The sequence below is a fragment of the Miniopterus schreibersii genome (assembly GCF_964146895.1).
Source record: "Miniopterus schreibersii genome assembly, chromosome: 21".
NCBI classification, from domain to species: Eukaryota; Metazoa; Chordata; class Mammalia; order Chiroptera; family Miniopteridae; genus Miniopterus; species Miniopterus schreibersii.
Genome location: NC_138123.1, coordinates 1396164 through 1406997, shown reverse-complemented (window position 1 = coordinate 1406997; position 10834 = coordinate 1396164). Strand labels below are relative to the sequence as shown.

The 10834-nt window shown below is 50.2% G+C and overlaps 1 long non-coding RNA gene across 1 annotated transcript in view; it reads right to left on the bottom strand.

The window, feature by feature from the left end:
* Positions 1-10834, bottom strand: part of LOC308550238 — a 56385-nt gene that overhangs the window by 15674 nt on the left and 29877 nt on the right. The window contains exon 3 of the long non-coding RNA XR_013997860.1: positions 1020-1273. This is a non-coding gene — a long non-coding RNA (uncharacterized lncRNA). The remainder of the gene's footprint in view (positions 1-1019; positions 1274-10834) is intronic.

Below are 10834 nucleotides of genomic sequence, written 5' to 3'. Positions count from 1 at the left end.
TTGGGGGACGACCGAGCGGATTTCCTCCCTAGCACGTGTTCCCTTGCTTCGTACGTTAAGGAGACGCAGCTTTGATTGTTTTCGTCCTTTGCAGAGTTCTGGCGTCTGCCCTTCGCTCTCTAGCCTTCACTTTGGAGCCTCGAATCGTGCACCTACGTGTGTTGTATCTCTCTCTGCCTCCAGCCTCCCAGCGCCAGGAGGCAGTGACCACGCTCACCTGGTGTCCTCCCCCCACTTGCACGTAACAAAATGCCAGTAAATACGCAGGCTCCCAACACGTACCCGTTGAATGAAAGAGCAAATGACTTTTCATTTTATGGCTTTATATTCTAAACCAAGAAAGTACACATGGGTGAGCTTCTCCCCCCCCCCCCAATGGTTTAGGTCTTCCATTGTCAGGCAACAACTGGCATTTTTAATTTAATAAAGACGCATCTACCTCAACCGCGGTGTCGGTTTGTGTGCACCAGTTGCAAAAGGCATTTAAGGATTTGGAGAAGGTGCGGTCTGTTCCCCTTCCTCCCGACGTTAGCAGCCATGGTGCTGTCCACGGGCACAGAAATTCCTTTCCAGGAGCGCAGGTGATCAGGTTACACCCCGAAGCCGGGGATCTGATGGCTCTTATTGTAGGAGCCTGAAAAGTTACAAGTGTCCTGAGCGGTCATTCAGTTTCTCTACTTGGCTCCTAAACGGGGCTCGGGCATTGGACGCAGAGATGGCTGTCAATCCCACGTTCTGAACGTGCATTTTCAGGGGGCTGCGTATCCGTCGACGGGCTCTGTGTGCTTTTGCCCCGAGAGTGACTCTCAGTAATGAACACAGAAGCTGGACCCAAGAATCCTGATGGAAATTCGTGGAAACGCGAGTCTTGGCCCGGAGTGTGTGTGAGTATTGGCACGCCCGCCGGGCCTCCCCCACCCCTTCTCTCTCGGCTGTGTTCGAGCAGTTTAATTCTGCATCTAGTTTTAATCGGTAAACCATAGCCCTTCCCGCCGTTGTAAACATGTGTTAGCACTTACCCAGCAGGAGCGGGTTGCCTGAGGTAAGAGCAGGGATAGCACAGAGCAGGCATCTGAGAAATGGCTTTGTGTGATCTGGCGCCCTAGCCGGGGCTTTATGAGCCCGGGCCCGAGCTGTCGGCCCAGGGCTTGGAGACGCTTGGGCTGTGAGCATAGTGGAATCTTTCATTCTCATTACTTGATGTTTTGTTCAGGAAACTTTTCACAGGGAGGGGTGGTTGAAAAGACTCTGAAAGAATTCACGGCCTGCTTTCCTAGAGAGAGAGAGAGAGAGAGATTAGAAGGCGTGGATTTGTCCGCAGGGGATGGGAGATGACTTGGAAACTGTGATTAAGAACCATTAAAATATACTGGATTGTCATGGCATTGGGGAAGTCAAAGAAAGGATTAGGAAAAATACATATTCGGCGGCTACATAAATGGTAGCTGTCCTTACTGGCTAGAACGTATAATCTTAAGAAAATAAGAAAAATCTGTTTAGAACCAGGAATTTTTTTTCTTACCTTAAGGTCAGAACGTTGGGTTTTAAAGTCAGCATCTAAGATAAAAATCATTTACAGCCAAAAATAACCCTTGGAAATCCTGTAAACTCTTGTAAAGTTCAAACCACGCGTTTCGTTTGGGGCCCGTGGCGGGGAAAAGAGTTAGAATCATTCCCCGAACTTTTCCATCACGTTTTCCTCACTGGGCGCATCCCTGCACGTCGCTCCCCACGAGGAATCGGCCCCTCAGTGGTGGCGCTCCCGTGCGTGTCCTGAGAGTTACAGCCATTTATACACATTTTCTTTCCTGCTAACCAGAGTCCAGAGCAAGAGGAAGTATTAGGGGAGTCAGTCCCCACCCTGGAGCCGCAGGATGAGACAATCACCTGGCGTTTCTGTTCCAAGCGGGTGGGAAAAACCTAACAGAAGAGGCAGAGAGGGAACGTTTCTCAAGTGTTGTTTTAAGGGCACGGGCGCCAATGACCTGGGAGCTGACGGGCCCTTCACGCCTTCTCCGTTTCCACCCAGAGCAACAGCCCGAAGGCCGCCAACTCGGACGTTCATGGGACAGACTCCGCCCGAAACCTTAACCTCTTTTCAAAAGTTCTCTATTTATAACCTACAGAAGTGAGAGACGCGTAATTCCCGCTTAATTAAACGAGTGCCTTTTTTCATCGAAACCCGATCGTATCATAGAAAATGATGAACAGCCCGGCCGGTGTGGCTCAGAGATTGAGCACTGACCCAGGAACCAGGAGGTCGCCGGTTCGATTCCCGGTCAGGGCACAAGATCCCCAGCAGGGGGCGAGCAGGAGGCAGCCGACCCATGACTCTCCTCATTGATGTTTCTCTCTCTCTCTCCCTCTCCCTTCCTCTCTCTGAAATCAATAAAGATCTATATATATTTTAAAAAGACAGAGAGAATGAGTGGATGAACCTGGAAAACTAAAGAACGGCGTTCTTACTTGGAAAGCGTCTTTCAGAGCCGGGCGGTGTCTTGGTCGCGAGTAGAAAGCGGGGCCACAGTGGCATTCATTGTCCAGTGAGCTCGTCCACACCGTTCAACCCACCGACAGCAATGAATGTTGATTGTGGCCTTTGACACGGTCGCCCCGCCCGGCGGGTCCCGCTCTGGTGGCCGGTCTCCGGCGGACTCTGGAGCCGTGGAGCAGGTGACGGTTAGCCGTAGGGTACAATCAACGGTCGATGGTTTTGACTTTAATCCCAAACTCACCGACAGCGTTGAATGTTCACCGAAGCTACCTCAGGCTCGGAGCTCGGCGGCCTTTCCAGCCTCCGCAGGAATCGTGAGGGATGGGGCCGGGGCTGGGGGCGGGACGAACAGCAGGGCAGCCTGGTGCGCCCGTTTAACGCATTTAGGAATACTATGCAGCTGTCAAAAAGGAGCTCTTACCTTCCGAGACACCGCGGAGGGACCTGGGGAGTGTGATGCAATTGGTACAGTCCCCTAAAAATTCTTAATTAGAAACTACTGAGCAATTGTAAACGAAGGAGCCAGCTTGACACATTTTTCTCAGCTTGTGGCACAAAGGTTTTTCATTCCTACTGCGAAAGGCAAACAAGGCCCACGTGCTCTACCAAAGCATCTGCTTCCCGCCTTTCTGGATATGAAAACCCCTACTCTTTATTTTTCATTCTTTTCATATCCCCTTTCTCCAAGAGTGTTTTGTAACCTACGTCGATTTTTATTTTTACTTATTTATTTTTTTAACTCTCACCTGAGGATTTTCTTCCCATTGCTTTTCAGAGAGAGCGGAAGGGAGAGAAACAAGCAGCGATGTGAGAGAGACACATCCATCGACGGGATGCCTCCCGAACCCTGAGCGGAGCTGGGGATGGAGCCTGCAACCCAGGTCCGTGGCCTTGACCGGAATCGAACCCAGGACCCTTCTGTCTGAGGGCTGACGCTCTAACTACTGAGCTAAACCAGTTAGGGCTCTATGTTTATTTTTTAAAATCATTACTAACGCTGTTAAATACATTTTTAGATCACTTGCAATAATTTTCTGTCATCGATCTTAAAAAAGTCACTTTGGATGCATCAAAACCGAGACCAAAAATATCACTATTTCATGCAATGAACGGGCGTCCGATGCGGTTACAACTCTCGGACAACCCACAGCGATTTGGGATCCTAATAGGAAGGTGGCCGAGGTCTCTCCAACCAACCTTCTAGGTCTCGACCTAGAAGGGAAATTTTTTACCCTAAATTTTTACACGTTCAAACATTCCATTCCGAATATTTTAAAGCCCCTCATTGTTTAATATTTCCCAGGCATTGTTTACATGGAACCTGATTTTCCAGGAAAAGAGGCTTCCGGGGCCTACGGGGCGTATGCGCCTACGTAGCGAGATGTCAGCTTGTCTTGGAATACAAAGCGGCGATTCGTCTGAATTTTGCTGTTTAACTTTTTTGAAATAAGCAGGTTTTGTTCCTATAGAATAAAGCTTTTGGGGGGAGCCCCTGCTCAGCGGGCATTTCTGTGCTGCTGCTGGGGAAGCCTCACCATGGGGCCGGGGACTCACCTGCTGGCTCCACCAAAGACCACGGGGGGCAGGTCACTGGGGCCCGCGTCCGCCTGCTGGGGCGTCAGTGCCAGGTCAGCACCCAGCGGCTGTCCCTCCCGCCTGCTGACACTGTGCAACAGGGATGCTGTGATGAGAGACTAACTGCCTATTTCGGATTAACACCAAGTAGGCACTTACCCTACGAGTAAGCAAAGCTCGGGGCGGTTGCCGTTCCTGGCGACCCGTAGCGGGTTCCTGTTTGTTTTCGGGAACCTTCCCCAGGAGTCCCTTGCAGGATGTAATTAACATCGTTCAACGTAAAAGGATCCACTTATGACCCTAAGAAATCAGAGGTCAGTCCCTACGGTCCCCGACTTCCTTCTTTCCCGGGACTAACCCAGAGACGGGAGCTTGCTGAGGTTACGGCCGCACCTCGGAGCAGCTTACCCGTCTCCCGCGGCTGGACACCGGGCCCCGCCGCTTGCCCGCAGCCCCGCGTCAGAGAGCGGGGCGAACGCTCAGGCCCGTCGCCGGAGCTCCTTTGGTTCCGCGTGGGGAAGTTATTCTACCTGCTGCTGCGCCCTGGTTTTCTGCTAATTTGCGTGGGCTTTCCTTAAATTTTCAGGTCTTCTGCCTTTATTTTCGTGACTCGGTCCCCGGCTACAGGACATTCATCTTCAAAACCCTGAGATGCGGGGGCGCTGAGATTTTACGTTCTCCGTAGAGTGCGCTGTGCAGGGTTCCAGAAATCTCAGGGGATGGCAGCGATCTCCATTCTCGCTCAGCTTTCCCTGGACGAGCCACAAGCAATAGGCCCTTTCCGGGCGGATGCCTCGCTGTGCCCCTCCCCGTAATTTCCGAGGGTTGCGTGAGCAGAATAAGACCCGACGTGCATCCCCGGGGAGATTTCTCTTAGTTCTGACTTCTCCCCCCCTCGGCCTGGGAGAGCGCGAGGCATTTCGGTTCTGCTTACGGTCAGTGGGTCATAAATAAACCAAAGCAATTTCTTTGCCTCGAGCAAGAGGATCAGAGGATACGCGAAACAGCGCTTTTCAAAGGCGGCCAGCCTAACGCGAAGGGACAGGGGAGCAGGGGGAGCCGCGGGGCGGGCCCGGGCGAGGGCCACTGGGAGCCGGGCGCCGACGGTGTCTGTCCCAGGCACAGGCCCCTCTCCTGCCTGGTGACCTGCGCTTGACGTAAGTGACGCTCCGCCGGGCCTTCCGGAGGGCAAGCGCGGGAAATAGAGCGTCGCCCGCCCGTCCCCAGCCGATGCCTTGGCCCACATCGAGCTGTGGGCACCGATGCGGGCACCGGGACGGGCACGAGACTCCGTTCATTCTCCGCCCCGGTTAGTTCGAGCATTTGAGGGGCAGTGCACCGCCGTGGAGAGGTCCGCGGCTTACCCTGTTTCATTTTCTGTTCGTGGAAACGAATCGTGGAAAAGATGCCACTGCTGTCCCTCTCCCCCCCCACCCCACTGCACCCTGGAAGGAAACAACACCCTCTCTGAACCCCGAAACGAACGAGGCGCCAGCTTGACCCCCTTCTGACATCCGTTTCCACTTTCCCGGAGGGTTCCCTCCTCCACTCAGGACGCAGAACCCCACGACGCGCTCCGGTGCTGGCCACGCGCCTTACGGGTGACACAGGTGCACAGCCGGGTGACACAGGTGCACAGCCGGCTACACGGGCGCTCCTTCGGGAGGTGACACCGGGATCATCGGGGCCCCAGCTACAGGCCAGGCGCACCCAGAGCCAGAGCGCGTCCCTTACGGGCCTGTAGGCCGAGGGCCGCAGTCCCGGTTTTAGAGCAGCGATAACGCCCCTCACATTTTCCGGGCTGCGTTCAAAAGTCGGCCCGCGACCCCGAGCCTCGCAAGCTTCTCGACGTCATCGCCCGCTGCTGATGGCATCCGCATACCTCGCGATTCCTGGAAGACGCTGCGGACGTCCTCCTGGCCGCGGAAGCCTTGCAGGCATCTGTTCTTTCAATCAGCCTGCGCGAAACAATGTATATAATACAAGTGTGTTTCCCGTGAGCTCGGCGGAAACACCGGCTTTGTAATAAAAGGAATGTTCGAAGGAAGAAAAATCAGTAAATAAAAAAAAAAGCATCACAAAGGACAACCTGGGGGGGGGGTTAAAAAAAGAACTTCCGATACAGAAGTAGTCACAACCTTCCGGGTTTCTATTCTACAGAGAAATTTTAAAATTAATGAGATTAGCAGGAGCTGGCAACTTTAAGAACACGGCTGCATTTTTACTAAAAGCTTCTTCGTTATGGCTTTCGTCTTAATTCGAAAACCAGAGCTGGAGAAGATGAAAGTTTACACAGGTTTTCGATACTGAGTTCCGATAACTCGCTCCATGGATTTTGGTTCACTCCGGCACAGTCTCCTGCATAAGGATTTCTCTTTAAGGAAGAATAATTGGAAGGAGTTGGGGCCGGCGAGAGCCTTACCTGGTGCGGCGGGCAGGCCGCTGTGTTCTCTCCACGGGTGACTTGTGGGCTCAGACAGGGTTCCAGCCAAAAGTCAAGAGCCCATTAGGGCTACATATCGTATTGCCCAATAAATCTTAAGAGAATAAAATACCTCAGCACAAGCTATTCATCAAACCCACGCCACCTGATATGTTTGGATTAATTGCCTAACGGACTCATGCGTTGAATTGGAATCCTGATTAATGGCCTCTTCTAGGCCTGAGAGTCTGTGATTTCCTTTCTCAGGGTTTTATTCTACTTTTAATTTCCTTAGTCCGAGAGATTAATTCTATAGGGCTTACTGAATATTTCCTTCTTTCTACATATTTAACAAACAAACAGGCCCAAACCCTGTATTTAGTTAACAACTCACAGTGCTTTTTTCTTTTAAGAAATATTAACAGAGCGGCTTGTTCCTGGAACAATAGGACCGTGGGGCAGCTCGAGTCGCTGAAATCGTAATCGAGGGGAGAAAAGACAAAAGGCTTCATTCAGGGGTTACTTTGTGTTTGTACCAACTTACGAGCGTTCCTGATTAAACGTGTAGCAATAATCCAGATACTGTAGCAATTTTAAACCACTCATTATTTTCTTTATAACTGTTTCTCCTCCCCAAACAGAAATTATTATATGTTAAAATACAGAGAGAGAGAGAGAAAGAAAGTGAGTCCACAGTAAGCAAAAGAAAGTTTCCTTCCACTCAAATGGTCACCTCTTCACTGTTGGGTTGCTTTCCTTTCCTTTTGTGTTTTTTAAATAATTTTACGTTTCGATTACAGTTGACATTCAATATTATTTTGTATTAATTTCAGGTGTACAGTAGGGCACAGTGGTTAGACAATCCCACACCCCTCAAAGTGTTCCCCCCAATATTTCCAGTACCCCCCTGGCCCCACACATAGCACAATATTGTTGACTGTACCCTAAATTCCTGTGACTGTTTCTAACTATCAATCTGTACTTCCCAGCCCCTTCCCCATTTTCTTTCCTTTTTTTTTTACATTAAGAAATACATATGTAACTTAATTTAAATGTATTTAATGAGATGCTCCTGCGGGATAACCAGCTAATCCGACTGCTCGAGGGAACGACCTACCTCCAGCTGAGCCTCGTTAGCGCAGGTGAACTTCATCTTCGTGGACTCTTTCCAGTCCCGGGATCGACCTGACTCACTGCTTTATCCCACGAACTTGGTGCCATTGGGGAATTTCTTGGAAACTGAGTCATCCTCGAAGAATGGAGAGTTGTCTTGAAGAAGTAGGGTTAAAAAACTAGCAGGGTTGGATGTCAGGGCAATTCTAAGGAAGCTGTGGTCGGTGGCAGGGCCCTGGCTTAGGGTGCCGTCTCCCAAGGCTGTTAGCTCCGAGGGGCCAGCGGAGGTCGGGTGGGTAGACAGGGGTACGTTCGTTACCCCCAAACCAGTCCATTTCACCTAAATATCAATATTTATTTAAAAAATCTCAGCAAGTGGAAAATGTGCTCCATAGGCCACTTACACATAAAGACTTATTTACGAATAGTTAAGATGCTGTTCATATTAATATCCTTAAAGGAAGTTACTCTAGTCTTCTTGGTTTTTTTGGGTTTTTTTACTAAATCTTTTCAGAGAAGATATTTTGGCCAAAACCATACTGTTAGAAAGCCATATATATATAAAATGGTTTTTATTTCAGAGAGAGGAAGGGAGAGAGAAACCTCAATGATGAGAGAGAGTCACTGATCGGCTGCCTCCTGCACGCCCCCGACTGGGGATCGAGCCCCAACCCGGGCCTGTGCCCCGACCGGGAATCGAACCCCGATCGCCTGGATCCTAGGTCGACGCTCAACCGCTGAGCCACGCCGGCCGGGCTAAAATTGCATTTCTTAATGTTACGTTAGATTTCCGCTTATTGCTCCAAAGAAGAAATTCTGACTAGAAAACAACCAAAGTTACCGAAAAGGCCGAGCATCTTCAAAATCGGTTTCAAACCCAGCAACTCCCTGGAGCGACCCCGATAGTCCCTGCCCCCCCCTTCCTCACCCCGGAGAAGGCAGACTTTGCATAATGAGATTTACAGAGAAATCCCGTCGTTCTGAACCCAGAGCTATAAAAATACTTTATGCTTCAGCCTATTTTCAGGCGAAAAAAAAAGAAAAACAATAATTTTTGGCCATAACCGGTCAAAGAACGCGCCTCAATTCTTTGTTGTTGTTGTTTTAAGGTAACAAAATTAGTTTACTAAGCGGAGTGGGGTTTATTTTTACTTGAATATTCGTTTTTAAAAATTTCTTTCACATTCTCAACTCTGCACTCTGCCCGGTTTCGTGAGGTTACTGGATGACACACACTTTTGCCAACTTACACTGATTTAAAAGCGGCCCTAACAGCCCCCACGCGACGGACCCACGCGCCAGGCGGCCCCCAGTGGACAAGACGAGCCCCCGGAAACAGGTCAACGAGCCCTGTGGGTCCCCGCAGCGCCCAGGCTCTGCCAGCCCTGCAGGTTAATATTATCATTCCGTCAGGGACTAAAAAATTAGTACGAAAAAGTTAAAAATGTCCACTGGAGACGAGAGGTACCAACAAATCAGCTCTTTTCTTTCACAGGGAGCAGCCTGGGGCAGAAGCCACGGGCTCCGTTTTCCCGCGGCCTTTAAATAGAGCTTTTCACTTTAGTTCAGACCAGTGTCATTTGGGAGGCACCGTGTTTGTAAACCTCGACGGCCACTAAAGATATCTTAGAGGGATGGACAGTAAAAACTTATTTAGAGGTGCGGCCCTGATGGCGAGTCTGGAAAACTTTAGGGGGAATATGGAAAAAATACACACAGCGTACTGAGGAATAGAAAACAGATGTCGCCTAAAATTCAGCATATTTATACACTTGTAAATAGTTTATTTTTCCATAACATGGCATTTCTCCTTTGGACAGTGTGTGTGTGTGTATAACGTTATATATATATCACATTAAATAGGGCGAAGGTATAAGATAATAGTATCTAGACGAGAGAAAGCTCGCTATCCCTGCAGAAACGCAGCGGCTCGTTTCCATATCGGCAGGAAGACCATCGGTAAAGCGTTAATCCTCAGAAAGCCTTAACTGTTAAGTCCTTATAATAAACGTCCTTTGAGAAGAATGTCTCCGAATTAAAACGCTTCTCCCCGGTGCCATTTGGAAGGCGACCTGTGCCCCGCGTGCTCAAGTCAGGGCGACGTTCATTTACACGTAAGTCGCTCTGTGAACATAAAGCACTTTGAGGGAAAAATGTCTTGCCTGCAACCCCCCGATGAACACACTTTTTTGTTTTTTTAACCCGAGGATATTTTTTCCGTTGCTTTTTTCAGAGCGAGCGGAAGGGGGGCCGGGGGAGAGAGAGAGAGAAGCAGGGACGTGAGAGGGACCCGTCAGTCGGTCGCCTCCCCCACGCGCCCCAGCCAGGGCCCAGGGTCGAGCCCGCCACCGAGGCACATGCCCTGGACCGGAATCGAACCCGAGACCCTCCAGTCCGCAGGCCGGTGCTCTAACCACTGAGCCACCAGCCGGGGCTGGACACGCAGTCCGGCCCTCGTCTGAGTCTGGAATAAACCATCTGTTGTCACGTGTAAGAAAGACGACAGCCCGGCCGGGTGGGGCTCAGGGGTTGAGCGTCGGCCTGGGATCCAGGCGATCGGGGTTCGATTCCCGGTCGGGGCACAGGCCCGGGTTGCGGGCTCGATCAATGACTCTCTCATCACTGATGTTTCTATCTCTCTCTCTCCCTCTCCTTTCCTCTCTCTGAAATCAATAAAGATATATTTTTTAAAAAAAGAGAAAGAAAGAAAGAAAGAAAGAAAGAAAGAAAGAAAGAAAGAAAGAAAGAAAGAAAGAAAGAAAGAAAGATGACAACCAGAAAACAAACCAAATGTGGAGGGTACACTGCAGAGAAAACAAACCAAAAAAAATAAAATAAAATAAACTGGTTTTTAAATCAATCAGATGAATAGAAACCAGCTTGACCGGGTTAACTTGTAAACCAGGGTTAAGAGATAATTTGCTCAGTTTTTCTAGCAAGAGAGAAAGGAGGGTGGAAGTGCAGGACGGGAATTTTTAGCAGCGATGCACCGACAGGTTGCAACACGGGTCCCACCCGGTGACGTGCGTGTTTTGACCGCGGGGCCACGAAGCCTGCCATTTACCCGCCACGGAAGGCTCCCGAGCTCTCTCGTGACGACGGGAGCACTGGAAAAGATTTTTCTGTGGGCGCAGCGCAGATAAAACGGTCCCTTTGGTCTCGCCACAGACGGAGCCTGCTGTCCGGACGGGAAAGGCCTTTGTGTTCTGTCTTAAGCTAAGACGGGCCCC